Source organism: Rosa rugosa, chromosome 5, assembly GCF_958449725.1.
Source record: "Rosa rugosa chromosome 5, drRosRugo1.1, whole genome shotgun sequence".
Classification (NCBI taxonomy): Eukaryota; Viridiplantae; Streptophyta; class Magnoliopsida; order Rosales; family Rosaceae; genus Rosa; species Rosa rugosa.
In genome coordinates, this window is record NC_084824.1 from 7266660 (window position 1) to 7285518 (window position 18859).

Here is an 18859-nt window from a genome sequence, read left to right on the forward strand (position 1 = left end):
CAAACCATCACAAATTTTAAGAAACAAAAACTAAAATTGGGGGACGTTACCCTCACAACTCGCTCCTCTGTTGACTCCACAGTTTTTAATGTTGTGACCTGAATCAGGTCTACACCAACAGATTCAGGATTTGATTCTTCCTTCCTTCTACTTTTCAGGTGAGGCGCTGCTGATGCTGCTGCCAATGTGCCTGCACTGAACAACATTCATACAAAACTTTACAATACTTAAACATACATGGAAATCATATTATACTTTAATCTGTCGACCAGGACACATGTAAAACACCAGAACGTGAATATAGTTCCATAGTTATCAACAACAAACACGGATCAACATATCATCTTGATGATGTCCGTGTTAAAATTGTATCAAATGATAGGAAAGAATAATCAATTTTTTCTGCATACCAATAACTCAGTACCAGATAACTTATTTATTAACAATAAAGCCTACTCTTTTCACGGAAAGAAAGAAAGAAACCCAAGTGATTGATTGCTCTTGGACCATCATTTGAGAAAAGAAACAGTGAACAAGGCACTTCAAGGCTCACTGAAGTTAAGCCAGTATGACCAGTTATGCAACTGGTAGGAGCTTGGAATAAATTATTCTGGGTTGAAATGTTCATTTCATATGTCATCCATAACCAGAACAATTCCTTGTAAGGGTCAAACAACAGTTCTTTCCAACACCAAAAGAAAAAAAGTATGTTGCAGAGCCAACTACGATGCTATAGGACTAAGGACAGGTTTAATTTATCAAGTTTCAACTCAATTTGAGCATTTAAAAGGGGGACCAACAATCTATTAACATAATAGATATACAAAGAGTTCAGAATACGTTTAATTTATGGAATTGACAACGTGTTGGGAATCCCAATAGTACAAAAAACCTTAGCAAATTGGAAACAAACCCAAAAATGGATCTAGCATAGCAAAGACTCACAATACATCCTACTTAGACACATAAAATGCTGGTCTTGGAACTTGACACCAGTTGAATTACCAAATCCTCAGTCCAAGTGGGTCAAAATATTATCATCAAGCCAAACTGCAAACACTATTTTGAAATTTACTTCCATATTAGCTGCCATTGCGCCATATGATTTCATACAGAACAGTAAGGAACTTACGTCTTGCGGTGTCTGAGATTATATCACTGTTCTCCAGGGGTTTGCACTGCTGAAGCAACAGGTTGGCGCCTCTTCCTATGCCCCTCACTGTTCTCCAGGGGTTTGCACTGCTGAAGCAACGGGTTGGCGCCTCTTCCTATGCCCACCAGCTGTGACACTACCAGAACGTCCTTCGCTATCACAATCATCTTGCTCGCTTTCTATCCTGGAGCTCTCAGAGCGGGCTCATTTCCGACCGATGCTCGTAAAACTGGAATCACCTTCATTTACTCTCATTGAGCAAACTTGCATTTGATGCTTCTGGAGTTTCTCCTAAAAATTTCTTTGCGTCTTCAACAACTGCCTTCACTGAGTGTGTTCTAGACAATCTAGATTTGCATCCCCTAGCTGGTTTTCGTCGGCCACTTTTCAGCTCTGATTGCTCAGAATCTTCTGGAATGTCTTGCTCATGGCTGTCAATGAAACTGTGATCGTCAATTGATGGAGCATACCCATCATCCGCCTCCTTAGAGTTGTTATCAGTTACGACTGCTTCAGCATTGGCCGAGTCATTACATCTCCTAAGAGATGGCTGAGGCTCTTCATGACTACTAGGACCTCTTGCTTCCTCATCAGCAAGAAAGTTGGGTTCCTTTCCTTGCTGCATAGCCGATAGTGGTGGTAAGTCAGTAGATACAACATGTTTTTTATTTGAAGTTACTTTGGAAACCACTAACTTGCATTTCTGTTGCAGTTTTTTCCCCCATCCTGACTCTTTATGTTCAGAATCAGGAACAGCCTCAGCATGGTACAAAGGCAAGAAAGCGACCTCTTTCCTCAATCAGCTGTTCCCTCTGGCACTTGATCTTCTTGCTAAGCTTGTCAAGCTGATCTATGTCTTCTCGCGTTTCAAGTTGGTTCGCTTCCAGCTCCTTCTGCTGCAGTGCAAGCACTTCCCTTTCCTTTTCATTCATATTCCTTTCAGATAATAGCTCTTTTCTTTGCTTATCAGCAACTCCCTTCAAGAAATTAATATTAGTATGTGACTATGTTCTCTATCCTTCTCCTCCTCAAATGCTCTCTCCCTTTCCTGCAGTTGTTTTACCATCTTATCCTGCCAATTCTGCATATCAATCTCAAGATCTCTTCTCCGTGACTCAAAATCTTGGACCATTTGAGCATGCTCAGATAGGGCCCTTTCAGATAAGGCTATCTGCTCATTACTCATCTTAGCTGCAAATGATTCTTTCTACTGCTTGAGATTTTCCATCTCCCTCTGTCTGTAATCCAGCACTGCTTGTCTCTGTACTTTCAACCTCTCTGCTTCAATACATTGTAATCTTTCCAATTTTTCTCTCTTCAACAACTTTTCTAAGCTCAGCATCAACTTTAGCTCTTCTCTCATCCAAATCTTCCCAGTCTTTTTCGAACTTTTCCCTCTCCTGCTTCAGATCTTCAGCTTCCTTCAAAAGTAACTCATTCTGAAGTATATAATTGTTTATTTCCGGCTGCAGTTCTGACTGCAAACGTAGGTGGTCCGACCTCTCTTTCTCGGTAATTCCCTGCTTCTCTCTCCCTTCACGAATTTGCTGCTCCAGTTGAGCATTTTCATCTTTTATTTCCTGAATTTCATCTTTAAGATTCTGAAGGTGCTCTATATCAGTAAGTATTTGCTGCCTTTCCAGCTCTAACTTTTTCTCATCAGCTTTGAAGGTCTTCTCTTTCTCCTTCAAATTTTTCAAATTTGTTTCAACTTCCTTATTTTTCTCCTTCAGCCTCTCTGATTTCTCATCCAACGCTTTCTCTTGCTTCTTCAACATTTCTTCCTTATGACTGATTTCAAGTTCCTTTTGTTCCACCGCTTCTATCTTGCTACTCTGTTCCTTCTCAAAAGATTTCCTCCTTTCCTCAATTCCCAACTCAAAAGCCTGCATTTTTCTATCAAGAATGGCCCTGTGCTGGCCAAGATGCTCTTGAATCTCCACCTGTAAAAAACCATAGATAAGCAACAGTGTCAGACTTATAGTAAAACCAATTGGATGGCAGTGAAGATTCAAGCACTTTAAACTCCCTCACAATAACTCGATCATAGACACCCCAAACTCTTACATACAGACTTTCATAACTGTTAGCAAATGGATGATCATAATTCACAGAAGGACATAGCAGCTACATATGTTAGAGATGTGCAATACATCCTACATACAAAAAGCAAGTTCCAAATAAGATCTAATCAGCTTACAACTAAAGAAGGGATAAGTCCCGCATATGCCAGCAAATCTTTTCAACAAGACCATGCTGAGATGCTAAAAGGAAAGATAGCTTCAATTTGCATATATAAGCACAGATCCCAGAAGATAAATAAAAAAGGCACTACAGAATTTGGCAGGAGGTTGATTTGAATAAAAAGGCACTATAATTTAGGTTGGATTGAATAAAAAGGTTCCAAACAAATAGTCTAAGGTAAATATTGTTGTACCAAATTGCCAAATCACTAACTCAGTTAAGCAACATATGAATTACAACCTAAGAATACCTTCTTACAAAATGTACCACTTTGGAAAACAGAGTACAGCTAGTCATCAATAATATAGCACAACTATCAGGAATTTGGAAGTTGGGACTCACATTTTCTCTTGAATTTAGTTTTTCCTCCAATGCATGTAATTCTTTCTCCTTCATCTCTAAGATGTATGAAGCTGAATGAACCTCCTGCAACAAAAACAGAAATCAGCAAAACTGCGATTGAACTTGCTGGAAAAATAAAATAGCTCTTCTAGACAAGAGACACACACCTTTTCCTTTGAGACTAGGTCAGCCAGGCATTTATTCACATCATCTTCCTTCTCTTTCAACAGAGAGTTTGAAGACTCAATCTTCCTTTCAGCCTCATAAAGGTCTTTCTCTTTTTGCTTAAGAATCATCTCGTTTTCATTTGTCTTTTCCTCTTTCTCGTTCAAAATTTTATGAAGATTGCTTAGCCTCTCTTCCCCTTCTTTTAACTTCTTCTCCCACTCGTTCAAGTCTTCTCTTTGTCTGTAAAAAGTTGTCTTGTGTGCCTCTCTCCTAATAACAACAACAACATCCACAAGTCAGATTTAACAGACTAGAAGACTATCTCACATTCATTGCAAAAATAGAACAGCTGCATATGATAGTAATGTGCATATCCTAAATGCAAAGTATTCATGGGGTATAGAGCATACTCTGTACTTAATGAAGCTTGCTCCCTCCGAAGCACACTCTCACGTGTCTCCACCTCTTGCAACCTCCTCTCCACCTCCAGACTCTTTTTGTTGGCCTCAGCAAGCTTGGCTTCAGCAGCAAGAAACTTCTCATCTGTCACTAGAGATTTATCTTCAACACTAACAATCAACGCATTTGCATCAGCCACCTTCGCCTCAGATGCATGCTTTATCCAGTCGTGCATTTCACGCAATGACTTTTCGAGCTGCAATGATCAAATGCATCAATATTCACACACATTTCCAGAATATTTAACTACCAATTAATAAACGAGACAGATAAGCATACCTCAGCTGCAGACCTCTTTTCCTCCACCAATATGTTCCTCAAATTCTCCTCTCGCCTTCTGACTTCGGAAATTGCGATCAGATGAGCCCTCTGCTCCCTGTGTAGAATCTCTTGGGTTTCAGCCAATGCTTGGCTCAACTCCTCATGCTCCAATGCTCACTCTTTCTTCTCAATGAGGACTGAGGAGAAGCCCCATGCTATGTTGGTAATCATAAAGCTTCACAGCAACAACAACAACAAATCATTGATAAGATAACTCACAATGCAAATTAACCTACTCAAATTTCAGGGACCAATAATCAAAATTTTGAAAAAGGTGGTGGCTTTTACCTCAGACTCAAGCCTAGCGACCTTATTGGCTGCCTCATCGAGCAGCCCAACCTCCTTAAACCGCCTCCAATCGGCATTGTCCAAATCCGGCGACGTTTTTGGCCCCGCCGCTGCCGCTTCTGATTTCGCTCAGCGAGCCCAGTGGCGGCGGAGGACCGTCGACGTACGCCACTGCTTTGCCCTTGTAGGTGGTCGCCGGCGCCTTCCTCAGCGGCGTGAACATCCGGGAATCGCTAATGCCGAAACCCTAACGGCGTTCCCCAAAATGTCGAGGATTGAGTGTTCAATTTGACGACAAGTGAGAGTGGGAAATGGCAAAAGATTTGAACTTTCTGATCGGAAACCCTTACTCCGATGAGTATTGGGAGTTTTTACTTTTCTCGGTGGTGGCTCTGAGAATGGAAGGCGAGGTGAGGACATTTTTATGGGACAAATTGGTAGCCATAGTTAAAGAAGAAGGTAAAAGGCAAGTTTTATAACATAACATTTGGCCTCTCAAGATCCAAGTATGGTGGCAATTAGTTATTGTTCATCTTATCGCAACCTTCTACTTTAATTTTAGTCTTAATTCAGATTAATTATTTGTATCCCTTATGCCTCTAATCTCGTCTCATCATATATTTGTATTCATATATCCTAACTAACCTGACCCTACTATAGTTTTCACCAAATAATTCAAGATCCAACCCTAATTTATTCTTAGAAACGAGAGCTTCTCTCTCTAGGTTTTAGAGAGAGAAAACAGATCTGAGAACTACTTCCCCCTCCCCCTTCTCTCTTGCCCAGATCTTGATCCATCCGGATCTAGATCGACGACTTCAGAGTTGGGGGCGGGTCTATTATTAAGGCTTTATCACAAGTTCATTCCATCTCCATTTTTCAAGCTTTTTCAGATCCTTTCTCACCCTTGTGGTCTTGTGGTGATATTTTGTACCATTTGTGGTGAATTCCTAGCTATGTCCAGATCAGGAGGACCTTGTTTCTCGAATTTTCTTTTCCTTGTTTCACATTGTCAACTGTTCTCATATGTTTCCAAATCTAAGATCACTCGACCTCCTAACATGACATCTCTCTCTACCTTAAACCTCCAAGACGATTCGTATGACTGCGATTCTAAAGTGCAAGTCACTTACCTCGGCGAGTATGGGTGCTCATGCATGGGTTTTCCACCCCCCATTCTCCATCGTTCTTGTTCTTGTTCTACATGCTGGTTCTCGGTTCCATCTATGCAACTATGGTTCTTTCTTGAGATGTGTCTTTGTGGTGGAGAGAATGCTTTTGTTTTGAGGGATCTTCTCCCCTTGGATGTTGGGTTTCATATGGTCTGTGTTTTGGGATTCAATTGGCATCGGACAATCAGTACAGTACTCGAGGCTTTTCTGCTTCCGGCTGTATTTCAACGGCAACTTGTAGTTGACGGCGCAGGGCAGGGATTACAATAGCTAGGGTTTATGTATTGTATTGGGCCTATGTTCTAGTTTTTAGTTTTTTAAGGTTTAATTTCCTTATACTAGCTCTTTATTTGAGCATAGGTGGAAATTAAGTTTCCTTTTATTATTAGTTCGGTTGGGCTTGTCCATCAGACTTTATGTTGTGGTTCTATTTTCAGCCTTTTGGGCTTGCTTTGGGGCAGCTTAATTGATTCCCCATTACCAAAAAAAAAAACCCAAATTTATTCTTAAACTTTGGGACCTCTCTACGCAAAAACGTTTACCCCACCCCGGCCTGCCAACTACCTGAATAGGCACATTCTGCCCTACAACTTTGGGCTCCAATTTCTCTTTCTTCTTATGTTTCTTAGTGTTCTTGAGAATCCTAGACGATGCAGCCAAAACTAACTTCTTCGGTTGCAACTCTGACTTGGTCATATTCTTGCTGCCAACAAGCCTTCTCTGGTCGGAGAGGCTTCCAATCCACCAGATTTTGAAGCCAGAGCCATAAAGGGCTCAAAATCTAGTTGGACTGGAGTAAAAGGTTTAAACTGCTTCAAACACTTGGAATATGTAATCACAGCTTCCAACGCTAATTTTTTGAACCCTGTTATCGAAGAAGAGACAAACAATAAACATGTACATAAAAAAATTTGACTAAGTGGGTGTTCTATATTTTTTGCATGAATATAGAAAAAAAAAGTTATATTTTGATATTGCTAGTAAAAGTACGTAGCCCGCCAAATGACTACTTAATTGAATTTCTCTTGTGATCAATTGATAATGGTCAATTGAATGCAATGAAGTAATTAAGAGAAACAAATATATCTTTAATTATTTAAAAAACAATCAAGAAACGACTCACTACTCAATCAAATATCTCACATTCAATTGATAACGATTGACTCGACGAATCACACGACACACCAAAAAACCCTCATGTTATGTTATCTTAAAACAACTCCACACTTCAATGCCCAAATCTTTTGCACTGATTCAGTGATTTGAATAGAAGACAAATTTCAAGCTACTGCCCTGGAGATTGACTATCCTAGAATTGAACATAACTCACAAGCTAAGACTGATTCTGTAGATAACTTTGCACCTGCTTTAGTCTCCAAATGAGCATCTTATATTGGAACTGTCGTGGTTGTTCACGACAAGGTTTCCTAGCTCAAGTCACCTTCTTCAAATCTCTATTAGCTTTTGATATTTTGTGTTTACTAGATACAATGATGGATGAGAATGCAGCTTCTAGACTAGTTAGTAAGCTTCTGTTTTGTAACTATAGTTGTGTTCCTTCTGTTGGTCAAACTGGTGGCTTGATACTTTTGTGGAATGGAAGTTTGTATGATATTTCTATTTTGAGTTTTTACCACCACTAGGGTCAAAACTTTCTTGCACCGGACAAAATGATACCCAAATTTCAAAAGTGATCAAAATGATACCTAAATTTTTAAAAATAAATCAACTTGATACCCAACTTTCATAAGTGATCAAAATGATACCTAAAGTTTTAAAAACAAATCAACGTGATACCTCGGTTTATTTTTTCTAACTAATTTGATAAACAAATGCAAAATCAAGCCCAAAAATTGAACTAATTTGCGGTCAGAGGGCCATCAAACATCTATAACCCAATCTTCTTCTTCTATAGAATTAAAAAAATCTTCCATTCAATTTCAATTTCTACCATCGATCGTAGAAACAAATAAAATTCGGATGTTTTCCAACTTCTAAATAAACAAAGAAACAGGGAAAGGGGGGGGACATTGAGCCTAAACCCCTGATTACAATAGGCACCTAGAGTACATCCTAAAATAATATCATGATTCTCTACTAAACAATTGTATTCAAATACGCACCAACTAGCAAAGAACGCGCTCCAGACGGTTCTATTTGCTTCCCAGCCCCTTGTATTCGACGGTTTCATTAATCAAGGCTTGAGGGTAGCCGCACCAGCCCTTTATTTCAAAAAAAAAAAAAAACTGGGAGAGAGAGAGAGAGAGAGAGAGAGAGGTAGAGATCGATAGAAGAAGAGAATTAACAAAGTAAAATAAAAAATAATTGAAAAACAGTTTTTGTGTAAAATATTATTATAACCCCACAAAACACTGCACCACACGTGATCAATTTTAACAAAAGTTACAAAAATACACCGATGTATCAAGTTGATTTGTTTTTAAAACTTTAGGTATTATTTTCATCACTTATGAAAGTTGAGTATCAAGTTGATTTGTTTTTAAAAATTTAGGTATCATTTTGATCACTTTTGAAAGTTGGGTATCATTTTGTCCGGTGCAAGAAAGTTTTGACCCTAGTGGTGATAAAAACTCTTCTATTTTAGATTCTCATGAGCGGTTTATACATTGTCGTATTACACTTAAATCTTCTGCTTCTTCTTGGTTAATGACCTTTGTGTACATGTATCCTAAAAAACAAAGACAACTTGGGTTATGGAACACTCTTCTTGCTATTAATGTTCTACCCTCTGTCCCTTGGATTTTAATGGGCGATTTCAATTGTATTTTAAATCTAGAGGAGAAAAGTGGTGGTATATGTTAGCCAAATAGTCACCCTCAAGTATAAGGGGTACAAGTAATAGTATAGGGATTTAAGAAAGGTTGTCGAACCCACGAGGATTGGATTCCTTTCACTAGCTAGGGTGTGAACCTAAGGAGAGCTAGAATATGCAAATGTACAATCACAAACCTAAATCCATAAGGAAATCTAGGCTCATGGTGAGTGTGTGCAAGATGGAGTAGTGATTTGATTTTGGTTTTTGAAGATAGTTTTGAATTGAAAACAACTAGATGCTCAAATGTAAACTAAATTACTCTAAACTAAACTAGTGATCAAATGGATGAAAGTTAGGATTTAGATTGTCTACCACTAACCTCCTTTGCAAGTATTGATGCATTTTAATATGAATGATGCTAAATTAATTAATCAATTTCTCTCCTTGCATCCCTCTCGGGTATGACAAGGGACATGCTCCTTTTGTGATATCAAGCAACCCCTCTCAGGTGTAGTACTAGTGATATCAAGCAACCCCTCTCGGGTGTAGTACTTAACTACTTAAGTCATGCATTTCAATCCGGTTAGGTATCTAGTGCATTACCCTAAGTGCATAAAGTTTGGAGATGAAGAAATCATGCAAACCAACCAAGCTTATCTCTAAGTGATTGTAATTCACAACCCCTACATGCACACCTAGTGTGCTTTCATGCTTTAACACTCAAAGGTTACCAATCTCTAAACATTATATCATGATATGGCAAACACACATACTCAAAGTGGTAAGGTCTAAGCATATGCATTCAACTCTTAAACTAGCATGTAAGCATGTTAAAGAAAATTGCATCACATCATATTATAGCATCAATCCATGCAAGATTGGCTAGGGCTTTCAACCCTAGCCCCAACAAAGTAACTACTCACTCATAATCATACAAATTAACATCAAATTTATAATATACATCAAAGTAAATTAAAGAGTTAAGGAAAGAATGAACAAGTTGAAGCTTGACAAATTGATGACTAGCTCCTCCATGATTTTCCTCCTTCAATGCCCTTAGATCCTCCTTGATGGTGGAATGAATGGATTATGAACTTGTTGATGTTGATGATGAATGGAATGGTGATGAAGATATTATGCTTCTTTGGCTAATTTTGAGTGGTAGTGATGAAGTTTATGGTGGTGGTGATAGATTTTATGGTGGTGGAAGATGGTAGTTGTGGTGGTGGTGATGGAGGAGATGGAGTAGTAAAGGGAGTATGAATATTATGGGTTTGGATTTTGGGAGGTGGATATGGAGGTTTTATGAAGGAGATGAAGAGAGAAAGAAGATGTAATGGGTGATGCTTTAAGAGTGTGATGAATGGATGCTTATATAGAGAAGAGAGAGATGAGTAAAATGATGAATGGAAGCAAAAGGAGCAGCTCAAGCATTGTAAGAAGCATGGAGGTGGAGTATGAGAGTGGTAATAGATCCTAAAAACAAGGGAAAATGGTATGGAAGAGATAGAGTAAAAAAAGATGGAAGTAATGATGAGCTATTAGAGTGTAGAGTAGAAAAAGATGACTTAGGAGAAGGGAGGAGCAGCTAGCTCTCTTTATTGTGCATGAGAATCATGAATTTGAAGAGTTTTGGGGTGGTTTTGGGTCACCAAAGTCAATGACAAGGATGGAGAGAACCCTATGCACCATGCTTATTATCCAAATGATAATATGATGAATTAATCTTGTCATAATCTTGTAGGATTATTCTAGAACTCTCCTTGAGAATTGCAGCAACATAACCTTCCAAAAATGCATAACAAATCCATCCAAAATGGATTCTCGGCCAAGTTTCCCTTATTCGATCAACTAGGATTCATTTTCTGCTTCTGATGCTTCATTCAATTGAATCTTCACCGAGACTTCGGAATTGGCCTTCGACTTCTTCATATCAAATGTTTCTCGATAAGTGTAAATCATGCTGGTAAAATTTCAGAGTTTAGTTCACCGTAGTTTGGCAGGCAATGTTGACGGAATCTGCATAAGTCCAGTTTTGCCGTTTTCGTCTTTTAGTCAGAAACTTGGACCAATCTTTTGAAGGCCTTCCACTCCGAACTAACTCTTGAACTCTTCATAAGAAATGATCCTTAGGATGTCTAAAATGGATCTGGAAAGTTTCAACTCATTTGGAGTTCGTTTGATCAGGCTGTCGATCCTCCTTCCTTGTCTAGCTCGCTTTCTCCAAGCCGAAGTAAGAAAATGTGCTAATTAAGGTTGACGTTTAGTTCATTTCCATACTTCTCCATCATTTCCTAGCATGATAAGGAAAACATAATAAATATATATAAATAAACACAAAGGTTAAACAAAAATACAAGAATAGGGGAATAATGGAATTGGATTAGTCAACATTAAATTGGACTTTAAAACAAGTAATTTCCTGTTTTAGGGCACAAATATGTATATGAATTATGATCCAACAGTGTACGAACCACCAATAGATATATGATCCAATTTAGAGACTTTATTAATAGCGCAAGTTTAGTCTCTCTCCCTTTCACTGGTAGTATGTATACTTGGACCAATAAACAGCAGGATGATCATAGAATTTATGAACGTCTTGATCGAATAAGGGAAACTTGGCTGAATTATACTATACTTGGCAATTTGTTTCAAAGAATGAAGGAGTTATGAAAGACGAAAACGTTCAAGCCTTGTTTCGCAGGTTTAGTCCGGTTTTGCCGTTCAAGCCTTGGCAAGGAGTTGGAATTTGGAATTATACTATACTTGGCAATTTGTTTCAAAGAATGAAGGAGTTGCATGCTCAATTACAGACTCTTCAGAGTACTGCTCAAAATCTTTTTGATTCCCATACTAGAATGGAGCAGGAATTACTGTTAACTAACCAACTAGAAGAGCTTTTCAAGGAGGAAGAACTCTTTTGGCCGGGCTCAAAGAGCTAACACCAAGTGGCTAAACTTGGGGATAAAAATACCAAGTTCTTCCAATTGCAAGCACTATTACTAGGAAAAGAAACCAAATTCTCCGCATCCAAGATGATGCAGGTATCTGGACTAATGATTCAGATCAGATTGCTAATATTTTCATTCAGGCTTTTAAGAAAAGGTTCACTGCTTCTAACCATCCTGCAAAGGAAGCTTTACATTTTTTTATTGCTTGCATTCATCCGTGTATTTCTGCTGAAGATAACCAAACTTGTTAGCACCAGTTATTATGGAAGATGTATTTACTGCAGTGCATAGTATTGGCTTGCTCAAAGCTCCTGGATCGAACGGCTTGCATGCTATTTTCTTCCACATTTATTGGAATCAGGTTAAAGACTCCTTGTTTAAGGTAGTGTATGATTTCTTTAATCATCATCATGATCTATCTCTTATCAATCGTACAAATATAGTCCTCATTCCTAAAAATGAGAATCCGGAGACAGTGAATCATGCATTATCGCCCTATTAGCCTTTGTAATGTGGCTTACAAAGTAATCACCAAGATAATGATTTCCAGACTTCGACCTCTGTTAACAAAATGTATCTCCAATAACCAGGGAGCTTTTGCCCCAGGTAAGTCAATTCACGATAATATTCTCATAGCTCATGAGATATTTTCTTCTTTTAATAAGACAAAACGAAGGCGAGGTTGTATGGCTATCAAACTAGATTTGGAGAAAGCTTATGATCTCCTTCAATGGGACTATTTAACTGCTTGCTTGCAGGCTTTTGGCTTTCATTTTGATTGGATTGATTTGGTTCGTATTTGTTTACAAACGGTTTCCTTCTCCATTTTGCTCAACGGGACTCCTAAAGGTAGTTTTCAGCCTACCAGGGAAATTAGACAAGGTGATCCATTGTCACCCTATCTTTTCATCCTTTGCTATGGAGCCTCTCATAAGAAATTTAAATCATTTAACTTCAAAGTCCGGGTTCCAGGTTGGTATTCTATCCTCTCCTCGTGGTATCAAAGTTTCAAATTTAATGTTTGCAGACGATTGCTTGATTTTCGCAAAAGCATCCCATTCTGCAGCTAAAAATATTTTACATACTTTAAATGCTTTCTCAAAGGCCTCTGGCCAGCAGGTTAACTATCATAAGTCCACTATTTCCTTTTCAACTAATGTCGGTGCTTCTGTTAAAAGAGATATTGCTTGCTTACTTGACATTCAACATAAAACTTCTATAGGTAAATATCTAGGTATGCACAGCATTGTGAGCTGGAAAGATCCTCTCAATATGAATGATATTATTGTGAAAATTCAGAAGAAACTTGCCGGGTGGAAAGCTCATACCCTCTCCAGAGGTGGTAAGCTTACTTTAATTAAGGCTAACTTAGCAAGGATGCCAAATCATATTCTTTCTTGTTTTAAATGTCCTAAAAAGCTTTCTGACAAGATTAACAAAGAATGCAGATCTTTTTTCTGGGGCAATACCCACCCTAGCATTGCTTGGCATCAAACTTGTTGGCCTAAATCCAAGGGAGGTTTAGGAATTCAACCTCCTGAGCACTTTAACAAAGCAACTCTTGCTAAACTAGGCTGGAAGATTCTTACACAATCGGATAACTGATAGGTTCAGATTGTAACTAGAAAATATCTCAGGAATGGTCATCTCTTCACTGTTCAGAAAAAGACTGCTAATTCCATGGCTTGGAAAGAGATTTTGGATGCTCGTGATCTCTTAATAGAAGGCATTCGTTGGATTGTGGGAGATGGTAAGTCCATTTTGTTTTGGTCTTTCAATTGGGTGTTACCTTTTCCTTTATTCTCTATTGTTCCTGAGAATCAAAGACATTCAATTGATTGGTCAATTACGGTGTCACACTTCATCCATAATATGAGTTGGAATATAGAAGCTCTTCTTCATATCCTACCCCCTGATATTGTAGATCAAATAGCGGCTATTCCGTTGCCTATTTACCCTAGAGCTAATGAGTTTTTCTGGAGGCCCTCACCCTCAGGTAAGTTCACTATCAAAAGTGTTTCATGGCTTCAAAACAAAGATATCCCGGATTCTTCTAATTCTTCTCTCCTGAACAAAATGTGGACTTTAAATATACCTCCCAAAGTAAAGATTTTTGCTTGGTTGCTCATCAGGAACCGTTTAAAAACAGGAGACAAAATTAGCACTTACAATCCTAATGTTTCACCTCTTTGTCCGTTTTGCTCTTCCCAGGTAGAGAATATTGACCATTTATTTATGCAATGCTAGTTTGCCAAATAGGTTTGGATTTCCTCTAACCTTCCAAGTCCTACTATGTGGAATAATTCTTTTATTTCTTGGCTCCACCATATTGCTACTTCTGCTCAGAATCAAGTAGTACTAGCTAATAGTCTATTACTTGTGTGGTCAATTTGGCATACCCGGAATAGGGTTGTCTTTCAGCAGTTAGATCCTTCCCTAATTAAAACTGCGTTTGGGGCTGCTGTCTTGGGATCTAATTATTGCAAAGCCAACCCGTACTTTAGATCTCATCACATTTCTAAGTCTCTTCACATTAAATGGCAACCTCCGGATTTGAACCAAGTCAAATTGAACTTTGATGGTTCTGTCCAGAATGGTACAACCACCATTGGATTTGTTATTAGAAATTCTGATGGGAATCCATTGTTTGCGGCAAATAAGAAGCTAGGTCATACTGGAGTACTTGTAGCTGAAGCCACCGCCCTCAGATAAGGTCTGCATACGGCTCTTCTACACCAGCATCAACATATATTAGTTGAAGGTGATTCAAAGTTGTTAATTGAGTGCCTTTGTGGAAAATCTGAAGTGCCATGGCGAATCAAAACCCTAGTGGAGGATATTAAGTTGTTGGCTCAACAATTCCAGTCCATCATCTTTAGGCATATATATCGCGAAGCCAATTTTGTTGTTGATCGTCTCGCTGCGTTAGCTCATCAATCCTCCAATCCTACCGTTTGGTTTTTTTTCTTGCCCCTCTCAGTGTCCCCAGCGTTCCATTTGGATCAGCTAGGAAGGGGCGTAAATCGTGGGTTTGTTTTGTAGTTGTTTGCTTTTTTCTTGTCATTGAAAAAAATAGAAGACAAATTTCATAAATTTTCTTTCTTGATTAAAAAGACAATAATCCATGTGACAGAGATTGTCAATCTCTCTCGAAGCGAAATCCTAACAAAAACTAGGTTTTTTTCCGGTTCCATCTCGTTGCTCGTCCGGCGGCTCCCGCCCGTGGCAAGCCTCCGGCTTCGTTGCTGTGTGGTTAATGCGCCAGACGGGAATTTCTTGAGGCTATTGCTTAGGTGGTCTGGAGAGGTGTCGCCACTTGATGCTCCGACAAGTTTGTTGGGGTAGCGGGGTTCTGATTTGAAGCCTTCGATGCGCGGCGGTGGTGATGTACAGAGGTGGAGCTTGGGCGGTTGATGGTCGTGGCATTGATGGCCATGGCGGCGTGGTGCTGGCGTCGTGGGCGTGGCGATGGTGCAGGCGACGTGGTCGTGGCGATGGTCATGGCGGCGTGATGCAGGTGACGTGGTCGTGGTCGTGGCAGGGAGGCCTGCTGTACGTGCTGCAAGGGCGTGAAGGAGGGGGAGAGTGGGACCAAGTGCTCATCAACTTGCTAGGCTTTGGGTTGTGACTTCTCTTTGGGCTTTCTATTGGGCTAGGGTTTTGCTCTCAGCCCATCGCTATGTTTTTAGTTTAGTCTAATTACAAAAAAGATCCTTGTATTAGGAACACTCTATGTACTTTGCCTACAGAATGATCAGTGATTCTACACATCTAGGTGCAAAATTCTTTGGTGTACCGCAATTGAGCGCATTGGCACCGGGAACTTTGTCTGCTATTATTCTTAGTTTAGAATTATGTTATTCTACTAGGCTCCTGCAAAAGGAGCGGAATTGTTTCAAGTGTAATGACACCTATTCCCCTGGTGGGAACTATGTATTGGGTCATTCTAGCCTGTGTTTGCTATGAATGAAATCATTACTTAAAAAAAAAAAAAAAAAGACAATAATCCTCTATTTTAAGTCACGCTCTTTTTCACACCCACAGCTCTTCATCGTTAATAGGAGTCCCTAGGTTTTAAAGAGTAAAAATGCAGAAGAATTGTGAAAGAAGAAAAACGACAGAAGCAAATTCTCATTGATTATTACAGCAAGGGATACATGGCTTATATAGTCCAAGAGGTCACAGCACCGTCATGCACAAAAGAGACAGTTGTCCTCACCTACAACATACATCAGTAACTAATTAAACGCAGAGTAGTATGAATGAAACGACACAAATCGTGAATGGGCCTCATTGGACCAAGTAATCTTCAAGTTATCCCTTTAATTGATGGGAGGCCCATCAACTCCACCCTCCTTGTCAACAAGGTCCCCTGTAGCACCAGCATTAAAGTCTGGGTACCCCTTTTGAACAACCTTCTAGCTAAGACCTTTGCTGGGAACCACCTTGGATTTGAAGGATCAATGGTCGGAGGTAAATGAGGATTGCAAGAAACATTCAATCACAATTTCTTCTTAAGTAACGAAATATGAAAGACTGGGTGAATCTTGGCTCCTGCAGGCAATTTGAGTTTATAAGCGACTTGGTCAATCCTTTTAATCACCTCATAAGGTCCATAAAATCGGGGTGCCAGTTTGTTTGAAGTCCTTCTTTCCACACTGTGCTGTTTATAAGATTGTAATTTCAGATACACAAAGTCACCTACCTGAAATTCTCTCTCTGTTCTATGCTTGTCTGCATATCCCTTCATTCTGTTCTGAGCTTGATGTAGATTATTCTTCAGGGTAGCCAATAACTCATCCCTACTTCTCAATGCTAAATCCACTTGGTTCACGGCTGTCGAATTAGGCAAGTAAGCTTGAACCTTCGATGGAGAATAACCATACAAAGCTTCAAAAGGTGACATTCTAATTGCAGAATGAAAGGTGGTATTGTACCATCATTCAGCCCATGCCAGCAGGTTTACCCAATTCCCTGGTTTCTCACACAAGACACACCTTAAATATTGCTCAATAGTCCTATTAAGACTCTCTGTTTGACCATCTGTCTGTGGATGGTATGCAGTACTCTTATGTAATTTAGTGCCCTGTAAAGTAAAGAATGACTCCCAGAATAAACTCAAAAACACAGGGTCCCTGTCAGATACAATGGTTTTGGGCATACCATGAAGTCGAAATATCTCTTTTATGAATAACTCAGCCATTATTTGTGCAGAATAAGGGTGAGGTAGAGGAATAAATGAGCATATTTCGTTAGTCGATCAACAACTACCCATATAACTTACTTACCTTTAGAGTTGGGCAATCCCTCGATGAAGTCCATGGAAATATCCAACCAAGCTCCATCCGGTATTGGTAAGGGCTGCAGCAAACCCGGTGGTGAAATGGACTCATAATGAGTTCTTTGGCACACATCACATTCCGCCACAAACTTCTTCACAAATTTGTTGATACCTGGCCACATGAAGCTTCTTGAGACACGTTTGTAGGTCCGTAGATATCTAGAATGTCCCCCACAAGCTCCAGCGTGAAACTCAGCTAATATTCTCTGTCTCCAATTACTCAATTCAGGGAAAAATATTCTACCCTTATAGTACAACACATCTTCTACCACTGAATATTGTTTCTTTGTTGAAGATCCTGATTTAACTTCTAGCAACAACTCTCTTGTATGTTGAATGTGCAAACAATCTTGGTGGAGTTCTAATAGAAAGTCATGGACAGGACAAGATATAGCAGCTATTGTCCTCAACTCAGCCTTTCTGGATAGTGCATCTGGTACCACATTATTAACTCCAGCCTTGTAATGCACAGAATAATCATACCCAATTAATTTCACCAACCATTTCTGTTGCATTGGCGTAGTGATCCTTTGATTCAAGAAGTGTTGAATAGTACGATGATCTGTCACTATTCGAAAGTGATGACCTATCAAGTAGGCCCTCGACAATTGCACTGCATATATGACCTCTAACATTTCTTTGTCATAGACCGATAAACCCATGTGTTGCTGAGATAATGTCTCGCTCATGAAAGAAATTGGATGACCCTCTTGAGATAAGACTCCGCCAATTCCAACACCAGAAGCATCACATTCGACAGTAAATTCCTTGGAAAAGTCTGGTAATGCTAGCACTGGGGTGCTAATCAATGCCCTTTTGAGTTATTCAAATGCCTTGTCAGCTTCCTCACTCCACTTAAAATTATCTTTTTTGAGCATATTGGTGAGGGGCTTGGCAATTATCCCAAAGTTTCGAACAAACTTTCTATAGTATCCAGCCAGCCCCAAGAAACCTCGTAGTCCTTTCAAAGTAGTTGGTTTCTGCCACTGTGAAATGCTTTCAATTTTACTCGGATCCACTGCCACTCCCTTGCTTGACACCACATGACCTAAATATTCAACATGAGCAGCTCTAAAAATACATTTGCTAAGCTTAACCCTTAACTGATGCAACTGCAGCTTTTGAAGCACCAATGTAAGATGATGAACATGCTCCTCCATAGATGAACTGTAAATCAAAATATCGTCAAAAAACACAAGAACAAATTTTCTCAAATATTATTTGAAAACATCATTCATTAAAGCTTGAAAGGTCGAGGGTGCATTTGTAAGGCCAAACGGCATGACAAGGAATTCGTAATGGCCCTCATGCGTCCGAAAAGCAGTTTTCTCGATGTCTTCTGGTCTCATCCTAATTTGATGATAACCAGATCTGAGATCCAGTTTGGAAAATACCGCTGCACCATGCACTTCATCGAGTAATTCGTCAACCAAAGGTATGGGGAATTTGTCCTTTATAGTTGCTGCGTTCATGGAGCGATAATCAACACACAAACGCCATGTTCCATCCTTCTTTTTTACTAGTAATACTGGTGAAGAGAAAGGACTGTCACTAGGCCGCACTACCCCAGCTCCAACAAATCCTTGACAATCTTCTCAATTTCATTCTTGTGATAATGTGCATACCTATAAGGTCTGACAT

The 18859-nt window shown here is 39.3% G+C and overlaps 1 pseudogene; it reads right to left on the minus strand.

Moving 5' to 3' along the window:
• Nucleotides 1-790: 790 nt before the first annotated feature.
• On the minus strand, nucleotides 791-6638 carry LOC133708515 (protein CROWDED NUCLEI 3-like; annotated as a pseudogene).
• Nucleotides 6639-18859: the final 12221 nt, after the last annotated feature.